The sequence below is a fragment of the Equus przewalskii genome, chromosome 16, assembly GCF_037783145.1.
Source record: "Equus przewalskii isolate Varuska chromosome 16, EquPr2, whole genome shotgun sequence".
NCBI lineage: Eukaryota > Metazoa > Chordata > Mammalia > Perissodactyla > Equidae > Equus > Equus przewalskii.
Window position 1 is genome coordinate 13,603,621 of NC_091846.1, and position 20,396 is coordinate 13,624,016.

The 20,396-nt window shown below is 37.9% G+C and overlaps 1 protein-coding gene and 1 non-coding gene across 2 annotated transcripts in view; both read right to left on the reverse strand.

Annotated features, from left to right (window-relative positions):
• Positions 1–20,396, reverse strand: part of LOC139076425 (uncharacterized) — a 536,857-nt gene that overhangs the window by 471,662 nt on the left and 44,799 nt on the right. The window lies entirely within an intron of this gene.
• Positions 12,435–12,541, reverse strand: LOC139076578 (U6 spliceosomal RNA). The gene has a single exon (XR_011528314.1). It is a non-coding gene; the product is annotated as a U6 spliceosomal RNA (small nuclear RNA).

The following is a 20,396-nucleotide window of genomic DNA, read 5'->3' on the forward strand; positions in this document are numbered from 1 at the left end:
AGGTGCTGAAAAGGCTTTGCTAAATTGAGCAGCTATTCTTAATAAAAACTCTAAGTAAAATAGCAATCACAGGAAACTACTTGGCTATGATAAAAACTACTTACAAAACTAATTGCAAAATATCATTTCAAAATTATGAAATGATAAAGCTATTTTCATCAAATTCCGATAGAGATACTTGATACCACCATTATTATTCCACACTGTTTTAAGTTTCTAGAAAATCAAAGAAAATTAAATAATCAGTATAAATTGGAACAGAAGAGATTAAAAACTTGGTTTATATTTGCTGATGACACTATTGTATACCTAAGGGACCCAAGAGACCATAGTAAAACATTACTAGAATTTAGTAAGAAATTTAGTAACGTGGCTGAATGCATAATAAATGTACCAAAGGTAATTGCTTTTATCCTCCTTTAGCACTAACTACTAGAAATATTCCATTCACAATGATGATGAAAACTAACAAATAAAATATTTAGAAATAAATTTAACAAGAACATAAGACCTACATGAAGAAAACCATGCAATGTTATTGAATGACACATAGTTCTAAGTGATTTTATTTCCTTGGACAGGATCTCTCTTATCGAATCTCTTCAAATTAATATATACAGGAAATGTTGAATTTTGAAGGGATGAAGAGTTTTAATATAGTATTAAAGTCAATATGGATGAATTCATGTCCAAGAATAGTGAAGAAAATTATTTATAAGGGTAACGAAGAGGAGGGTTTGCCTAACTGGAATATAAAATGTATCATAAAGCCACTACAGTTAAGCAGCATAGTATTGACACAGAAATGGACAAATAAATCAGTGGAACAGAAGAAAAACACCTGAAATATATACCAATATATAGGAGAATTGCATCTATTATAAAGATAGCAGTTTAATTCTGTGAAAAAAGTGTAGTTTAAACATTTAATAATGTTATAACATTGATTATCCATCTGGAAGGAGTAAACTAAAGCCCCTATCTCACGTAATCCTAAAACAAAATTCTAAATGGATAAAAGACTTAGATGTAAAAATAACATAATAACCATTTTATAAAAGGAAATTCAGGTTATATGTATAAACCAGGGGTTGGAAGACATTTTAAAGCAAATAGAAAGCCCAAAGCTCTAAAAGTAAACGTAAACATATTTAACTAAGCGTGAAGGTTAATTTTATGTGTCAGCTTAACTGGGTTAAGGGGTGCTCAGACACCTGATAAAACCTTATTTCTGGGTATGTCTGTGAAGATGTTTCTGGAAGAGATTAGCATTTGAATCAGTAGACTAAGTAAAGATCTGCCCTTGCCAGTATCGGTCGGGCATCATTCAGTTCTTAAGAGCCAGAAGAGAACAAAAAGTCACAGGAAGGGTGAATTCTTTCTCTCTCTCTCTCCTCTTGAGCTGAGATGTCCGTCTTCCACTACTCTCAGACACTGGAGGCCCTGGCCATCCGGCTCAGACTGAATTATACCCCAGGCTTTCCTGCAGACAGCAGATCATGGGACTTCTCTGCATCCAGAATAGTGTGGGCCAACTTCTATAATAAATCTCCTCTTCTATCTATCTATATATCCGTATATCTACATCTGTATCTATATATCTATCTACATGCCGTTGGTTCTCTTTCTCTGGAGTACCTTATACATATATGACAGATTAATATCTTCATTAAACAAAGAGCTCATAGAAATTCATGAAAACATAATGGGAAAGGGATATGAACAGATAATTCACAGAAAGGCAAATTCAAATCACTAGTATGCATGTGAAAAGAGGTTTAATCTCCAAAGAAGTCAGAGAAATACAAATAAAGTAACAATACATTAACATTCATTTAAAATGGTGATGATATCTACTGTTGTTAGGGATGCTATAAAAAAAGTTACCTTCAAACAAATTGGTAAAAATAGAAATTGTTATAGCATTTGGGGAAAACAATTGGTATGTCTATTAAAATTTTATATACACGTCTTAGGCCCAGCAACAACATTCCTAGGAAACAAACATTTCCTGTGTTTATAAGAACATGCTGTTTATGCAACATTGTTTTAGTGGCAAAAGACGGAAACAAAGAAAGACCCATTCATTTGAGAATAGTTGAATAAATTGCAGTGTGTCTATAACATGGAATAGTATGCAATTATTAAAAGAATGAATTAGATCTTTACTACTTGACTTGGAGAGATTTCCAATATGTGTAGTTGTATGAGAAAAAGCATGATGAAAGTCTATATAATAGGATATCATTTTCTTAAAATGAAAGTGACTCTTCTAACACCATGGTTACTATACACTTGGTGTGTATCTGTGTATTTCTTACAGTTCTTACAGTTCTGGGCCTTTGCACATGATGTTCCCTGTGGGAATACTCTTCCTTCCAATTCTCTCCTTTTTTGAAGTCCTAATCCCTCTTCCCATGCCCACCTTCAGGCCACTTTCTCAGGAAGGCTTCCCTAGTGCCCTAACTGAGGTTAGGTTCCCTTCTTATTTGCTTCCTTACATCTTCTCCCTCTATCACAGCTCTCATGTCATAATTATTTTCATTGTTTTTATTTCCCACTATTGACCCAAACATGCCTAATTTTATCCTCTTTCTTAAATTTGAAATTGGAAAACTGAGAGACTCTGGAGCCAAAAGAACATACAAAATCAGGGCCAAATCATTGCTGTAGTAGGACAAACCCCACGACAGGCATAACTCAAGAGAACAGAGGGGCCCATGCATAGCACAGAGAAGCAGATAAATGGAGCAAGCACTCAAGGATGACAGATTATCTAGTTGGATGTAAGAAGGAATAGGAGAGAGGAGAAGAGCAGCCTCTTCATCTATCCATCCAGTCAAATATTTGCTGACCTACCAGATCCCTACATTACTATAGGTGCTGGGGATTCAGTAGCAAATGAGACAATAAAAGTTCGTGGCTTCATAGGGCTTAAAGTCCTGCAAGAAAGACTAATAGTAACTAATTATGATGAAGTGTCACAAATATTATGCTATGGAAAGTTCCGGATGCTATGGGAACATAAAACTGGGGGACCCAACCTGATCTAGCCTTAGGACAGACTTTCCAGTTCCAGTCCCTCTGTGGCCCAGTTGTATCTCATTTCCTGTCCTTTGATACCAGTGAGATTCCTCTTTATCTTTTCAAGAATAAGGTCTTTTTTCACTTGAACCAGTGTACTAGTTGGTTCTGATACATTTTGTTTGCCCAGTGTCCTTTTGGATGCTGTCGTTTTAGGAACTGCCTCTTTTCTTCCTGGTGGTGGGGGGGGTCCACACAACCCACCCTGAGTGACTCAGAATCCTTTTGTGGGGACTGATAAAATTGAGAGTCTCAGTCCTTCTGAGATCTCAAGCACAAGGGCTTATAAAGTTAGAGCTGTTGAGACGATTCTTGCCACCACATGGGGAGAGCTTGCCTAGCATGAAGACATCACAGAGGATAGCAGAGCCAAGAGATTCTGAAAAAGATGAAGACTCCTGATGACATTTTTAAAGCATCTCTAAGGCTTTCTAGGTACATGAGCCAATAATTTCATTTTTTTCTTAAATTAAATGAGTTGCTTTCAGTTACAACTAAAAGTATCCTCATTAATATAACTATTATGAATAAATTTCTGTTCCACATGCAAGATGGTTTAGCAGGGTGGGGGATGGGAATGACAAAATTTACTTGCCCTGTCTTTCCCCTCCTCTTTCCCAGGCTGTAATAACTCATTCGTATAACACCTTCCGTGACAGTTCCTCACGCAATTTCCTATGGCCCTCCTGCCATTTCTGTGAAGTAGGTATTATTATGCCCATTTTGCAGTGGTGTACTAAGGTTGATTATCTACAAAGTGACTGATTTGGTACTTGGAATGTCATTCTGGCACCGATCCACATCTCTGATTCCTACTCCCCCTGAATCCAGTCCCCCTGTGCCAGAGCCACTATCAGCCCCCAGCTCCAGCCCTAGTCCCTTGGAGCGCCAACTGGAAAATGCCCGTTGGAAAACTGTGAATCTATTTAATTATCTTTTGGGGGGAATTAAAATCATAACAAATTTTGTTACCCAGCTAGAGTTTAATTTTCATATGCAATTTTTTGGTAAGTTAATAGTATAATCAGATTTTTCAAGAACTTTGAATCATGCCAAGTTTTTTTTTTTTAATGCAGTGTATAAGTGCATATTTTTTCGAAACTTGGCAAAAATATCTGGAAATAGTTACTGCAATAATCACACATAGGTATTCATCAGATGATAGATAGACAGATCATTTTTATCCAGATTCATTCTTCTCTTAAATATACGGGAGTCCTAAGCTAAAAACAAAACATAGAAAACAGCAACTATTTCATTTTTAATGAAAAATTCCCTGTACTGCTATGAGATTGGTCCCTAAAGCAGTAGGATTTGGGGGACAGAAATAATTTTTTGCTCCATTACCCTAAAGCATTCCAAAGAAGTATTAAATTTGGATTGGAGCGTTTAAAATACTATTTACTTTAAAATTTCACTGATGATTAAATTTATGTTAAAAGAAATCACTGCTCTTTATTTTCTTGACAGCCAAATAAAACTAAACTCTCTCTTTCAAACTCCATCATATTTTTAGTTCCTTAGCATTCCGTTTGGATACTATCTTGTTATTTTTACGTCAGTCTTTGAAGAATGATACCAACAGTTATACAATTGCCAACCCTTCACTAAGTCACCCGCTAAAATAAGCCAGAGGCCATCACCGCTCAATACACTTTTACTTTGATTAGCTATTAATTAAGCTTTATTTTCAAATATAAATATTGCCATTTGTGACAAATAATATAGGCTCAGATCGTTTATTAAATCTCCATATCTGTGTTTGTGAACCACAATTTTTCATTAAAATCTTACCCTGTTTAGTATATGAAGCAAAAGCAAAATATCTAAAAATTAGTTTTCAAGCCCATGCTGAAAGCATTTTTTGGTTATTATAAGAAAAATCTATTCAAGAATTTTTTCTGAACTTATTTCCATCTCATACACAAAGATTAAGCATGAACTCATATACCAACACAGCAGACTCAATTCTGTATGCAGTCTGAGTAACTGTCTACGCAATATGATTTTGAAGATTTCCCATCTCTCAAAATTGTAATCACTTAATACTGTCTAAGAGCAGGGACCTTTGTATCTCCTTGCAATGTCATTGTCAACCGCTAACACCTGGCCATAGATGAACAAATTCGAGTTCCTTTTAGAGTGAAAGTCTAAAGGAATGGAACAGAGAATCAACGTGTTTTGGTAGAAGAGTGGAAGAGAGTCAGGAAGAAAGTTCCAGATGACTACCTGGATCTTTGAGCAGTCAGAGAGCATCAGAAATGCCCTGGGTCACTACACTCCTGGGCATAGGAACGGGTCTAAATAAAAGGAAGGTAGTGTTAAAGGACCTAAACAGACATAAAGGACCTAAACAGACACCCACGAGAAATGTCACCGACCTCACATTTTAGACAGCACTAATTCTATTTAGTAACATTTTCAAAATGTAGTATCAGGATCATGACATTGAAAACAGGAACTAAGGGGAAAAAAAAAATTATTACCTTAATTAAGCTCACAGAGATAGTTGACTGACTTTGGCAATGAAATTTAATTTATTCTTTTTTTCCATTCTCTCATATGCACACTCTGCTACACCTTACTGAACAAGCTGAAAATTCAATAAATAAATGCATTCATTAATGATTTAGTATAACCCAAAAGGAAAGGAAAGCTGCCAGAGCCACTCCACAGGTCTGCCACTTTGCCAAAAACGATTACCGTGGTGCGGGACTGCTGGTGTGAACCCAACAGCGGGGGGGGGGGGGGGGGGGGGGGGGGTGGCCCGGGATGCGGTGGCGGCTGCTGCTCTTACAGCGATGCTGAAGTAGCTGCCTCTCTGGCCTTAGAGTTTGCACACCCACAGTGACTAAGAAAAGCAAAATTTAAATATATTCATATTCAGGGTTCTTCCTTCTTCCCCTTAATTATGCACCAAGAGATGTTCTAGTAAAATTCAAGATATCAGCTTAGAATATGTTAATGCTCACAAATTAAATTACTCACAGAAGGTGATCAATTTTTAATGTTTACACTCAAGATGTTCTATTTAATTAACACTCAGCTACATTTGTACTCTCTGTTCACTGCAGAAAATGTCTGAACTTGCAGAGAACTGCAATAAGTTGTAAGACATCAAACTGCAGTAATTTTCAAAGTTGCACCCTTCAGCTAAAGAAAAAGAGCTTAGCTTCAGAGGGTTGACATCATAAAGAGACCTAACTTACTCTTAGGAAGTAGTGGGAAGCTACTGTGTGTGTGCAGATATTTGGGGAAAGTTCTTATATTCCTCATCTGGAGGTGGAAGTTAACCCTCCGTAAATGCCTATGAAGTATTCTGAGACATACATGTGAAAATTAAAAGTGATTTCCAAATTTAATGAGCAAAAGCTCATTAATTTAGAATCCTCTGATTTATAATTAACGTTAACTGACCACTTGTTAGCTGTATAGGACTATAAAAAACAGATTGTTTATTAGCTATGTGACCTTGAGAAATTCACCTATTCCTTATCAGTAAAAATGGAAATAATACCCATTCGGTTTCCTACATGATGGTTTCTTACAACGATTAAACAACATATGTGAAGTGATTATCAATGCCTTGCATATATTAGATACAAAATAAATATTAGTTTCTTTCATGTGTATACTACCATACTTCTTTGCATTGCACTTCTTAAAATCTCCTCTCTAAAAATGGGAATAAGAGTATGTCAGAAAATGTATACATATCTCACTGTGGAGAATGCTCCTTCTGGTACTGTCTGGGGTCCCGATCCAAGATAGGGACAATTCAGGGAAGCAGACCCGGGACTTTGAAGTATTTTACAAAGGAAAAAGCATTATGCGTCATTTAAAGAAAAACTAGTCTCAGTAGAAAACAGATATTCATGGACCATGATGAGCAGAATGGCTTTCATGGTGGCACTGCCAATTCTATAGAAAATAAGAGCAGAAGACTATAAAGAGAATATAAAAGAATAATGTTTAAAAATATAATGGATTCTTCTCATCCTAATAGTCTTACAGTCTCTCTGTTTGAACTGCATTTTCGTAAAGGACCTATAACAGAATCTCGAACAGAGAGATTTCTAAGCTTTCCTAGTTTGATGGGAGAAGAAATTTCAGGCTTAGAGAAGACAGTAATGAAGGAAAAGTATTGGCATCAAAAAGGAGGGGTGGGGCCAAGACAGATTTTGTAGACTGATGAAAGTGTGATTTTTGGCAAAATGGATGGAAATTTTCATCTCTGCATATGTTCGAACTAGCTGTTGGGCTGGTAAAATATTAAATTATAAATGTATGATTTTTGCTAGTGGTACACTAACCTGCCTAGGAAGTTCTCAAGATATATCTCTGGGATAAACAACCTAAATTGTGAGTTTCTCCATCTATAAATAACATGCTTATGTGTAATTCCAATAATTCACATAAGTCCCACTTTCAGATGTCCATGGAAAATTTTGCTATATGACTTACTAAAACTATTATAGAAATCCATAAAAAGTCAAGGTGCACCCAACAGGACAATGAGAGTATGTATCCTTGTGACACTTAAAACCAGAGCTCTGAGAGAGCTTCCTGATCCACAACTTCTGGTCTATCCATTATAATTTGCCACATGTTGAACTAGAAAAAAATGATTTTTCTTGCATTTTACCCAATTTCCCAAATACTAAGTATTGCAATGTGAACAAAACTTCTAACAGGAGGATAGAATATAGCTATGGGTTTTATTTTCTGAAGTAGATGATTCAAGAGTGTTAAGCAAGTAAGACACTAAAAAAATAGATTTAAGTGACTTTTTTGTTAGCCTGACAAATGGTTTTAAATCTGGAGATTTGCAGGAAGCAATGATACTTTACCTCAAGAAACTTGGACCAGCAAGAATTCTATTGGCTTGGGCCTTTAAGAGGGTTCATCTAGTCTGAATTAACACCCAACATTCCTTTAAATTTTTTACTTTTCATTTTGTTACGCTACTTCAGATTTACTTTCTATCATACTTGAGTCACTATAAGTCAAACTGGATAGTTACACCATCTAACTTCTAGGAGAGCAAATAGCTGAAGTGTAAAATAAAAACCCTGATCAATGCTCCCTAACCTTGCTGCACGTTAGGTTCTGCCGAGTAGTTTTCAAAAACATGCAATATCCACATCCCACATAGGTCATGTCCCAATGTTAGTAATTTTAACAACTCTACCCGGTTTATTTTAATGGAAGACAAGATTAAAAACCACTGATTCTGATAAAGCCTCTTTTTAGATAGGAAAGAGACCTTCGAAGGGATCTCTAAGTCCATCACAGTTGCCTGAACATGGAGAGTGGTCAATAAGCGTTGGATCCTTAACCATTTCAATCCATCAGGGGTCAGCAGACTTTTTCTGCCATAGGTCAGTTAGTAAATATCTCAGGCTTTGCAGGCCATAAGGTCTCTGTCACAAGTACTCAGCTCTGCTGGTCTCCATCACATTGGCTTGATCCTGTAATTGTAGTGCAAAGCAGCCAGAGACAACGTGAAACATATGGGCCTGGCTGGGTTCCAACAAAACTTTATTTACAGAAACAGGTGACAGGTTGCACTGACCATACTTTGCCAACCCCTGAGGTATATCACCTCTCAATTCAATTCTATAGTTTAAAAATCTTATTCATTGCCAAAACATTGCCATGGATTACAAAACTGAGTAGCTATTATACATGATTATTAAAGAAGTTCCATAAATAAAATGACCAAATAATAACCTCTGCACTTTTGATGAGATTACCATGTCAAATGATGTCGATAATTATTGAACTTCATTAAACTTTCTCTAGGCTAGCTAATGTAACTCTATAAACTATGCTTACTGGGTACGAAATGATTAAACAGAAATTCGCTGGTGCTACTACAACCAGAAGAGAGGAGGTGTTTAATTGTTTTCGCAGAAATGGTAGGAAATACTTGGATATATGGGCCCTTTCCTCTCCAAGGAAAGACATTGCCAGTCAGTTTTAACTGAGCTTGGATGTGGCCTCACAATATTTCTTAATATTGCTCCAGGCAGTCACCGCAAATCAGAGTTAGCAGACAATATGAAATCTATGTGATGTTCTTAGCACAATAGATGTATTTCTAGCTCAGACAACAAGCAGGAAACTATTCTTCTCTCCCAGAGTATAGAAGCCCTTCCCAAGACCACACCGAAGAGAGTGCAGATCTTGCAGTGGGAACATAGAACCACACATTCACGTTAGAGATGCAGAGAACTACAGCACGCCACAGATTATCCAAAGCAGGTAGTCAGCATCTCACGTCGCGTATTTGGAAGAAAGCAAAGATTCCCATAGAAATCAATTGATAAAAATATGGTAATTAAAGACTGTCACTGGAGCTTATAAAAAAGGAAACAGTAAAATTTGTTCTATGGCTTATATAAAATAAAGCCTGAAGCAGAGATTTGGGGGCAGCTGGAATGGGACTAGAGAAATGTGGGGCACACAAAAGGTGATCCAGATTGGACCTGAACTTTTTCCTTAGCCACGTGCTCACGACTGGTAGTTGGCACTGGCTATCACCTCGGCAGCCTTGGTTCTCCTCCACATGGCCTCTCACCCTCCAGTATACCAGACCAGTTTCCTTACATGGAGGTCTTAGGAAACATCGCAAGAGAGCAAAGACCAACGCTGCAAGGCCTTTGAGGCCTGAGGTCTAGAACTTACACAACATCACGTCACCCACATTCTATAGGTCAAAGCAAGATTCAAAGGGTAGGAAGAGACCCTACATCCTGGTGGGAGGCTCTACAAAATACTGGGAGCATGCTTTTCAATCTGCCACTCATGCTGGAGCTGTAGTTATATTTTACACCTTCTTTTGTTTTTTCATAAAATCCTGAGTTAAGCCCTTCCAATTATTACACGTAGATAGCAGGACCAGACGGCCTCTCCTGCACCATTTTGAGATTCTCATGCCCAGAGTGGCCAAAATGGATGAGGTGGGTCTAATACAGTTCTCTCACAATGAAGCTGATTTCTGTCTAAGAATGCTACATCTTACATATTCATCTGCCTTTCATATTTGACTTTGTAGAATTCTAAGATTAAAAAGAAGAAGGAACCTTAAGGATCATTTAATTTCATGCTAAGTAGGATTGCCAATTTAGAAAAAAATAATAACTTTTATTTCATTAAAATAATAGATCGAGGCCCATGGGTGAAAATGATATTTTTCTACAATTATGCTACTTCTTTTTTTTTCTTTTTTTTCTTTTTTTTTTATTAATGTTATGATAGATTACAACCTTGTGAGATTTCAGTTGTACATTTTTGTTAGTCATGTTGTGGGTACACCTCTTCCCCCTTTGTGTCCTCCCCCCTCCCCCCCTTTTCCCTGGTAACCACCGATCAGATCTCCTTGTCACTATGTTAACTTCCACCTATGAGTGGAGTCATATAGAGTTCGTCTTTCTCTGACTGGCTTATTTCGCTTAACATAATACCCTCGAGGTCCATCCACGTTGCTGCAAATGGGCCAATTTTGTCTTTTTTAATGGCTGAGTAGTATTCCATTGTGTATATATACCATATCTTCTTTATCCAATCATCAGTTTCTGGGCATTTAGGTTGGTTCCACGTCTTGGCTATTGTAAATAATGCTGCAATGAACATAGGGGTGCAAGGGACTCTTGGGATTTCTGATTTCAAGTTCTTAGGATAGATACCCAGTAATGGGATGGCTGGGTCATAGGGTATTTCTATTTTTAACTTTTTGAGAAATCTCCATACTGTTTTCCATAGTGGCTGTACCAGTTTGCACTCCCACCAACAGTGTATGAGGGTTCCTTTTTCTCCACAACCTCTCCAACATTTGTCGCTCTTGGTTTTGGATGTTTTTGCCAATCTAACGGGGGTAAGGTGATATCTTAGTGTAGTTTTGATTTGCATTTCCCTGATGATTAGCGATGATGAACATCTTCTCATGTGTCTATTGGCCATATTTATATCTTCTTTTGAGAAATGTCTGTTCATGTCCTCTGCCCATTTTTTGATCGGGTTGTTTTTTTTTTGTTGTTAAGCCATGTGAGTTCTTTGTATATTATGGAGATTAAACCTTTGTCAGATAAGTGGCTTGTAAATATTTTTTCCCAAATAGTGAGCTGTTTTTTTGTTTCAATCCTGTTTTCCCTTGCCTTGAAGAAGCTCTTTAGTCTGATGAAGTCCCATTTGTTTATTCTTTCTATTGTTTCCCTCAACTGAGGAATTATAGTGTCCGAAAAGATTCTTTTGAAACTGATGTCAAAGAGTGTACTGCCTATATTCTCTTCTAGAAAACTTATTGTTTCTGGCCTAATCTTTAGGTCTTTGATCCATTTTGAGTTTATTTTGGTGTGTGGTGAAAAAGAATGGTCAATTTTCAATCTTTTGCATGTGGCTGCCCAGTTTTCCCAGCACCATTTGTTGAAGAGACTTTCTTTTCTCCATTGTAGGCCCTCTGCTCCTTTGTCGAAGATTAGCTGTCCATAGATGTGTGGTTTTATCTCTGGGCTTTCAATTCTGTTCCATTGATCTGTGGACCTGTTTTTGTACCAGTACCATGCTGTTTTGATCACTGTAGCTTTGTATTATGTTTTGAAATCGGGGATTGTGATTCCGCCGGCTTTGTTTTTCTTGCTCAGGATTGCTTTAGCAATTCGCAGTCTTTTGTTGCCCCATATGAATTTTAGGATTCTTTGTTCAATTTCTGTGAAGAATGTTCTTGAGATTCTGATTGGGATAGCATTGAATCTGTAGATTGCTTTGGGTAGTATGGACATTTTAACTATGTTTATTCTTCCAATCCATGTGCATGGAATGTCTTTCCATCTCTTTATGTCGTCATCAATTTCTTTCAAGAAAGTCTTGTAGTTTTCATTGTATAGATCCTTCACTTCCTTGGTTAAGGTTATCCCAAGGTATTTTATTCTTTTCATTGCGATTGTGAATGGGATTGAGTTCTTGAGTTCTTTTTCTGTTAGTTCATTGTTAGTGTATAGAAATGCTACTGATTTATGTATGTTGATTTTATACCCTGATACTTTGCTGTAGTTGTTGATTATTTCTAATAGTTTTTCTATGGATTCTTTGGGGTTTTCTATATATAAGATCATGTCATCTGCAAACAGCGAGAGTTTTACTTCTTCATTACCTATTTGGATTCCTTTTATTTCTTTTTCCTGCCGAATTGCTCTGGCCAACATCCAGTACTATGTTGAATAGGAGTGGTGAAAGTGGGCACCCTTGTCTTGTTCCTGTCCTCAGAGGGATGGCTTTCAGTTTTTGTCCATTGAGTATGATGTTGGCTGTGGGTTTGTCATATATGGCCTTTATTATGTTGAGGTACAAAAAATATGGAACGCTTCACGAATTTGAGTGTCATCCTTGCGCAGGGGCCATGCTAATCTTCTCTGTATCGTTCCAATTTTAGTATATGTGCTGCCGAAGCAAGCACTATGCTACTTCTTTTTTGAATATTGCGATGCAGTACTTTTTAGTCACTGGAGGTTTACTATCTGGCAATCATGAAGGAGAATCAAAGCAAGGCAAGCAACATGACCAATTCCCTGATTTGTGAGATGAGAAACAGACAGGGAATCTAAGGGTCTTGCTCAAGGTCATAGAACTAACTAATGGCTGAACTGATGCCCTAAGACAAAACGTCCCACGGTCAACACAGTGTTTTTCCATTGTTCCATTAGGACACTTACTTAGATTCAGGAAAATATATGAGTCTTTATCTATAGGCCCTGCTGCTCTGGCAAGATCAGGGATCAGCAAACTTTTTCTGTAAAGGACAAGATAATAATTATTTTAGACTTTTCAGGCCATACAGCCTGTTGTCACAACTACCCAGCTCTGCTGTTGTAGTACTGAGGCAGAAAGAGACAACATATTAAAAGATGAACGTGCCCAGAGCCAGCCTGGTGGAGTAGTGGTTGAGTCTACACACTCAGCTCTGGTGGCTCCAGGTCTGCAGGTTCAGATCTCAGGTGCAGACCTACAACACCACTCATCAAGCCATCTGAGGTGGCATTCCACATACAAAATGTGGGAAGATTGGTACAGATGTTAGCTCAGGGCCAATCTTCCTCATCAAAAAAAAAAAAAAACAAGAAGAAGAAGAACATGCCTGCATTCCAATAAAACTTTATTTATAGAAACAGAGAGTAGGTCAGGTTTGGCCCATAGGCCATAGTTTGCCAACCCTTGTGCTTATTTAAAGTTTAAACTATTAAGACACCCATTCTTCACCCATTCCTGTACCTATACCCTTGCCATGTCTTCATTTTGGGTACAACTTGCAAAACTTTTACTTTGAGCATGAACATGGATTATGGGTTGAATTGTGTCCCGTCCCCCCTACAAAAAAATCGTGTGTTGAAGTTCTAACCCAAGTACCTCAGAATGTGACTTTATTTGGAAATAGTGTCTTTACAGAAGTAATGGAGTTAAAATGAGGTCATTAGGGTAGGCCCTAATCCAATATGGTTGGTATCTTCATAATAAAGGGAGATGTGCAGACAGACTTGCATATACGCAGAACACCATGTGAGTATCAAGATAGCAGTCCACGGGCCAGCCCAGTGGCTCAGCGGTTAAGTTCGCACCTTCCACTTCTGCGGCCAGGAGTTCCCCAGTTTGGATCCCACGTGCGGATATGGCACTACTTGGGACGCCATGCTGTGGTAGGCACCCCACATATAAAGTAGAGGAAGATGGGCATGGATGTTAGCTCAGAGCCAGTCTTCCTCAGCAAAAAGAGGAGGATTGGCAGCAGTTAGCTCAGGGCTAATCTTCCTCAAAAAAAAAAAAAGAGATGGCGGTCCACAAGCCAAGAAGAGAGGCCTAGAACAGACCCTTCCTTCACAGCCTTCAGAAGGAATCAACCCTGCCAACACCTTTATGTTGATTTTGGACTTCTAGACTCCAGAACTGTGGTACTTTGTTAAGCAGCCCTAGCAAACAAATGCACATCCAACTTGCTTTGCCCAATCAGTGATGCATGGCTGGCAGCAGCTGTGTGCTAGTCCCTAGCTCAGGCCTTAAGAAACTTCACACTTCTACTCGCCCTCTTATACCTCTCTCATTGACACAAGAAGAATGTGCCCTAAAGCTGGTCCTGCTGGTCTCAGGAGCGTGAAAGACACTTGAGGCAGAGCTCCTCTAGCCAAGCCCACCCTGCAGCTGACCTGCAGAAATAAGCAACAATAAGTTATTCTAGTAAGCCACTGAGTTTGGGACAGATAGTTATATAGCAATAGCTAATAGCTAATTGATTCAACGGTTAAATTTAACGTTAGATAAATTCCTAAAATAGGGCTTTTAACATCCAATACGGGGCTATGACCTTTTTTTCCTGCATGTGCTTTGTGTATTCTACTGAAAATTTAAATCAACTACTAAAAACATTGTTTACCACCTCCACCCCCACACCTGTTCCTTTGTTCCCCAAGGGAAAATAGCAATGAATGAGCACTTCAATGAGTTGAGAATCTGCTCACCTGTTTTCTTTTAACTCAGTCCTGCAAAATTGCTATGTAACCCACTCCTTACTTGCAGTTGCAAAAATTTGCACTGCTTTCAGCAGCCTAACTTAATCAGCCAAACTATTCTTTTTTTTCTAAGCTTTATTGATGTATAACTGATAAATAAGAATTGCATGTATTTAAGATGTACAACATGATGATTCGATAAAGTCTATTTTTTGAGAGATGTATTTATAGAGAGAAATTTTGTTGTTGTTAACTAACCACTGCAATCCATTGAAAACATGGAATTATAAAATGCTTTTTGAACAGCTAAATAGTAGATTCTTAACATCTTCGGTACTCTCAGTCTTGAGAAAGTCGTCTAAGCTTTTGGTCTCAGTTTTTGATTGGTTGATGATATTACACTAATCAGTGTATTAGTTTTCTAGGGCTGCCACATCATAGTACCACAAATTGAGTGGCTTAAAACAACAAAAATTTATTGTCTCATAGTACAGAAGGTTAGAAGTCCAAAATCAAGGTGTCAGCGGGGCCATGCTCCCTCAGAAACTTCTGAGGAGATCCCTCATTGCCTCTTCTAGCTTCTGGTGCTGGCTGGCGTTCCTTGGTTTGCAGCTGATTCAATCTCTGCTGGTCTTCGCAGGGCTGTCTTCTCCCTGTGTGTCTCTCCCCTCTTTTTATAAGGACACCAGTCATATTGGATTAAGGGCCCCCGACATAGTGCCCACTGCAGTATGACCTCATCTTGACTTTAATTACAGCTGCAACCACACTATTTCAAAGTAAGCTCACATTCTGGGGTACTGGGCATTTGGACTTCCATATGATGTTTTGGAGAGGCGCAATGAAACCCGTAACAATTGGCTTTCCGTTTTGTTTTGCTTTCTTAAACCCAAGTAACCTTTTCTTTAGATGAGATTTTACCCAGCAGCGTAAATCAGGAAAATAGTTTAAAACAGAGCTGCTCTGTTTGAAGGACTAGTAGGCAGTCCAGAGACCCGCCCAATCGCCCACCAATTCCCCTTTCCAAACTCACATCTCCAGTGGGGCCTCAGAAACCTTGAATCATAATCTTCAAAACCATTGGTCTATGTACTCTGCCTTTGAATGATTTTTCTTTGAAACATAAAATATTCTGAAAGATTATATTTCTCTCAATTATTGTGTTGAGTGAAACTTTCCTGTTGGAAAATCAAATTTTATGCCCCTTAAAATAGGTATATGTTAAGTGATTAAATTTCTCTAAGAAACTACATTATCTTAAGTTGCTAATTTTATTTCATCTAGTTTCTACATATACCTGTTAGGTTTATTTTAACTGAGCAGTGAAGAGTTAACTTAGCAGGCTTGGGATGTTCAAACCCTGCACCTTCCAAAGAAATGACTGGCCCTTGACTAAGTCCTGGGAGATAATCCCTAAACCCTTGAAATATCCTGCATGATAAGAGTGTCTTTGTACCTGTGGCCTTAGGACTTGCCAGATAGTTGATGCTAACAATGTGATTTATGGTGGGGGCCTTGGGCCATCCTGAACCAGAATGACCTCTGGAGAGGCTGGAGACTGAATAACTAAGGTCAATCTCGTGAGTGCTCCGTGCCTATGCGACCAAGCCCAAATCAAAACCCTGGACACCAAGGCTTGAATGAGCTTCCCTGGTTGGCAATACTCTGTGTATGTTATCACACATCATTGCTGGGAGAATTAAGCACTGTTCATATGACTCCACTGAGAAAGGACAACTGGAAGTTTATTCCTAGTCTCTCCTGGATTCTACTCTATGAACCTTTTGTCTTTGCTGATATTAATCTGTATCCCTGGCCTGTAATAAACCATAGCTATGAGTTTCATGAGCCCTTCTAGCAAATCACTGAACCTGAGGGTGGTCTTGGATACCACCGAAAACATAACTATTTGTGTAAATATACCTGAGTGGGAAATTAAGATTGTGATTAATATCTTCTCCATCAAGTATATGTGTAATCATTGTACCCTGCTCTGCTGTCTTTACATTCATTTAGGTGTAATATGTACGTAAAACTTACCCAAACTCATGTGTAAGAGGGTGAGCCATTGAAATTGGTGAGAGTCTGAGTTAGGTGCCCCCATTTTAGTAAAAGGATATCAACATTACTGTTGGCTCATCCAATCTTGACAGAGCGTGGATCTGTTCTTAACCAGACACACAGAAAACTTGCCCTCCAGGCTCTCACAAGACCAAGGTTCACAATTCCAGCTGAACCATTTGCTAGCTATGAGACCCTGAGTAAATTCCATAAACTCTCTGAAGCTTAGTTTCTTGCTTATAAACAGGAAAACATTACTATTGCACAGAATTATCATGAAGTTTAACAAAGATAATGTACGTATGACTGAGTGAAAATTAATAACAGAGGATGGCTCTTAGCCACTAATCTCCTTGCTAAACAGGATCTTGTTTTTCTATCTCATCCTCTTGTGCTTCCTTGCCTTCCAAGGAGAATTCTGCCTTTGCCAGGTTCATTATTTGGAATTTGATGGTGTGGAATGAGAAAAGAAGAAAGGACAGACAGAGAAGAGGTACATAGACTAAGGCTGGAGAACAAGTTTTTCAGGAAGACTTAGGACAGATAAGTTGGGCAGCATCTGTGGTAGGGCAGAAAGTAGATGGGAGCTGTAGGGGAGGAAGTCATTTCCTCTACCGTCTCTGGGTTTGTCTGGCCGGAGAAAGAATTAAATTCACATGAGACAGAATAGCAGGAGAAAATTAAACAAAGTTTTATAACATGTATACATGGGAGAGGCTCAGGCAAGCTGAGCAACTTGCCAAAACGGCTGAAGCCCCCACCTTAAATATCATATTCAGCTAAAGACAAAGGAGGATGTTGGGGGTGGGGGGAGTCAGTTACAGGAGGTTACCAGACAAGTACAATAAACAAATGCAGATTTAAGTCCTTGCCTTCCCCATTGATTAAGAGTTTCTAGAGATAAAGTCATCCCCCCTTCTTCCAGTACAGAGAGGAAGACACCTTTACAGATGGAGATTTCCTTTACAATGTAAATGTCTCCTAACAAAGGGCAAGCAAGTTCCACTCCTCAGAGCCTCCTTGCCTGTCCCAGTTTATTAAAAGTAACCAGCCCCAAATAATCCTCATGCCAAAGAGACAAATCTTGGGGTGGCCAATGCCAGCCCCCCACAGAGGTAAAGGGGGGAGTTTTAAGAAGCGTTGTGTCCTCTTCATAATATTTGGGAATCGCAAGTATAGATCTGAATAACCTCAAACAGTTTGCTGCTCAATTTGTATCAAAACTCTGAGAAATGATCCAGAAGGAGAAATGATTACAGAAGTCTGCCTGAAGAATAGCCTTTCTACTTCTCTGGAGATTAGGCCAGATCAGATCACAGAAAACTTCATATGCTTGTATTTGTCTTGCTTCCCAGAAATTCTTTCACTGATTTCCAGTTGAGCTCTATGTCCTTAACTTATATTGAGGGAATAACAGGCCTAAAAATGTTTTGTCCTTGGAGGCAATTTTTCAGTGTGATGTCACTCTCAAAAAATTTCACTCAGAACTTAATGCCAGAAAAGTTTGTTTCCCTAAAGATCTAATATGTTTCTTCCTTCTGTACACTGATAAGCATATAATTTTTTCTACCATTAAGATCAGAGTCGAATTTCTAGTTTAACTTTTGTCATGATCTAAACTCTATGTTCTATTTGTATTTCAATTGCCTTCTTCATCCTTTCATGATGACCAAATCTGGCCATTGGGGGTAGAGGAGGAGATGACCAGAACAGAAAGATTTTGAAGTTGTTGGGAGAAGACAAGGAAGTTAACAGACTTCCTTTGTGTGTGTGTGTGTGTGGGGGAGAAAAAATCAGTGGGAGTAGTTTTAAGACAAGCAAAAATAAACCAACACAAATTTAGGAACTACAGTAAGCCAACCAGAATAGAGCAGTTTGATGGAACTTCAAGAGTCAAGACTAACTGAAAGGAGCTTCTTATGAAACTTGACCCAGCTTAAAAGATCTAAGTGATAAAAAAAAAAAGTATGTACTTTGGTTTTAGGATCTACAAAAGAATTCAATTATGACCAGGTGGCTGCAAAGTGTACAGTTTTGATTTTTAAATACCAGGAGAGTGAACCTTGGAGCCCCACCAGAAAAGACTAAATGTGCTTAAGGACTTAGAGAGAGGTTTGACCAGCTGGGGGTGAATAAGTTTGTAACTGAACAATCTAAATGGTTATGTTAAGTACTGTGCCATGCAGAGTACCCATAATTTATCTCTGTGATTATAATATCAACCCTGGCCTTGATTTAAAAGAAGAAAACACTTGAACCTTTATTGACTCTGGAAGACAATACAACAAGCCTTCTTTTTGAGGGTCTTTTTATCGGTTTCATGAACAAAGCCCAGCAGGTCTATGTCAGTTCTCCTTAAACTAAACTTCGAAATAGACGTGTTTATTTAAGTTTGGTCAAACAAACTAAAGCAGGAAACATAGAATCACACCCAAGAAGAATCTTAGATATTGTCTAGCCCTACTGCTTCATTTATAGGTTTAAAATTAAAATTCACAAAGGCCAGACTCATATGGCTCAGCTAATGACAAAGAGCTGAGGACTCCAGATTTCAGCACAAGCTCCCTGCTCTGTGAGAAGAGCACTGGTTACTCTGCCCAAAACACCACCAATGAAAACTATAAAACTGGATTTGAAGCTATTTCTGGCACAAAAACAGACTCACAGCTCTACCATTCCTCAAATCATACCACAGTTCACAATTGCTTTCTTTCATATAAATTATTTCTACTTTAACTTTTCTAGTTTTCAAATTCCAGTATAATTTGCATATTTCGTGAAATTCCCAAGCGACTTGATTAAGCGCATGGGTTAACAGGAGAGGCACATTTCATCCTATGACTTATTACTACATGTCTTTCTTTATGAATCTTCTCTGTGTTTTTTGTAACTCAAGATTTCCTTCTAAATCTCTTTGGACCAATATTTCTATATTTTCACTAAGGTTTGGTTAGCTCTTTTAAATTCAAAAATGTAGTCTGCAACTATAAATCTTTTCCTCAGCGAGATAAGCATACTTTGTAGTTCTTGGGCAACTTACTTTTCCCCTTCAGCTTCTTCTATTCCAGGATATTTGCAGAAAGTCTTAACTGGCCTTATTTTCATTCCAAAATTATCTCTTCTACCTATGAAGCATCCTCAGTCCAAGTTCAAAGAAAGATATAGAACAGAATCAAAGGTGTATAAAAGTGTAGGAGATGCATTTTTAGGATCATTGTTAATCTTTGTTTTGTTTAGAAATTTTATTCATTTTATTTTTTTAATAACACCATATCTATCATCACCTTAAGAACACATTTTCTATTTTTCCTATTGTAATATGACCTATTATTTCTTCTTATTTCTAAAAAATAGTACTTTTGCTGTATCCTGTGTAACTGACACAGAAATAAATACACAAAGGATGAGAAACATTTTTTGCAATGAAGAGTTAATCAAAACAAGTAGCTAATTGTCTTAACAAACTCTAAAATTATGGGAGACCTTTTGCAAGGATTAAATTCATAAAGTCTTAGATGAACTCAAATCTGGAAGCTTTCAGTAGATACAGTCAGAGCAGTGAGTAGGAATTCTTCCAAATGGCTCTTCTCTCTTCCATTTATTAGGTTCTTTCTACGAGATTCAGTATAGTAAATGAACCTATTAGATTCCATTTTGTTTTTCAATTCTCCTCTATCCAAATTTGCCACCATTTAAGAATTCACCAAAAGCTAAAATTTGGATTAGTGCTTTATCACTAAAAAGTTTTAACAT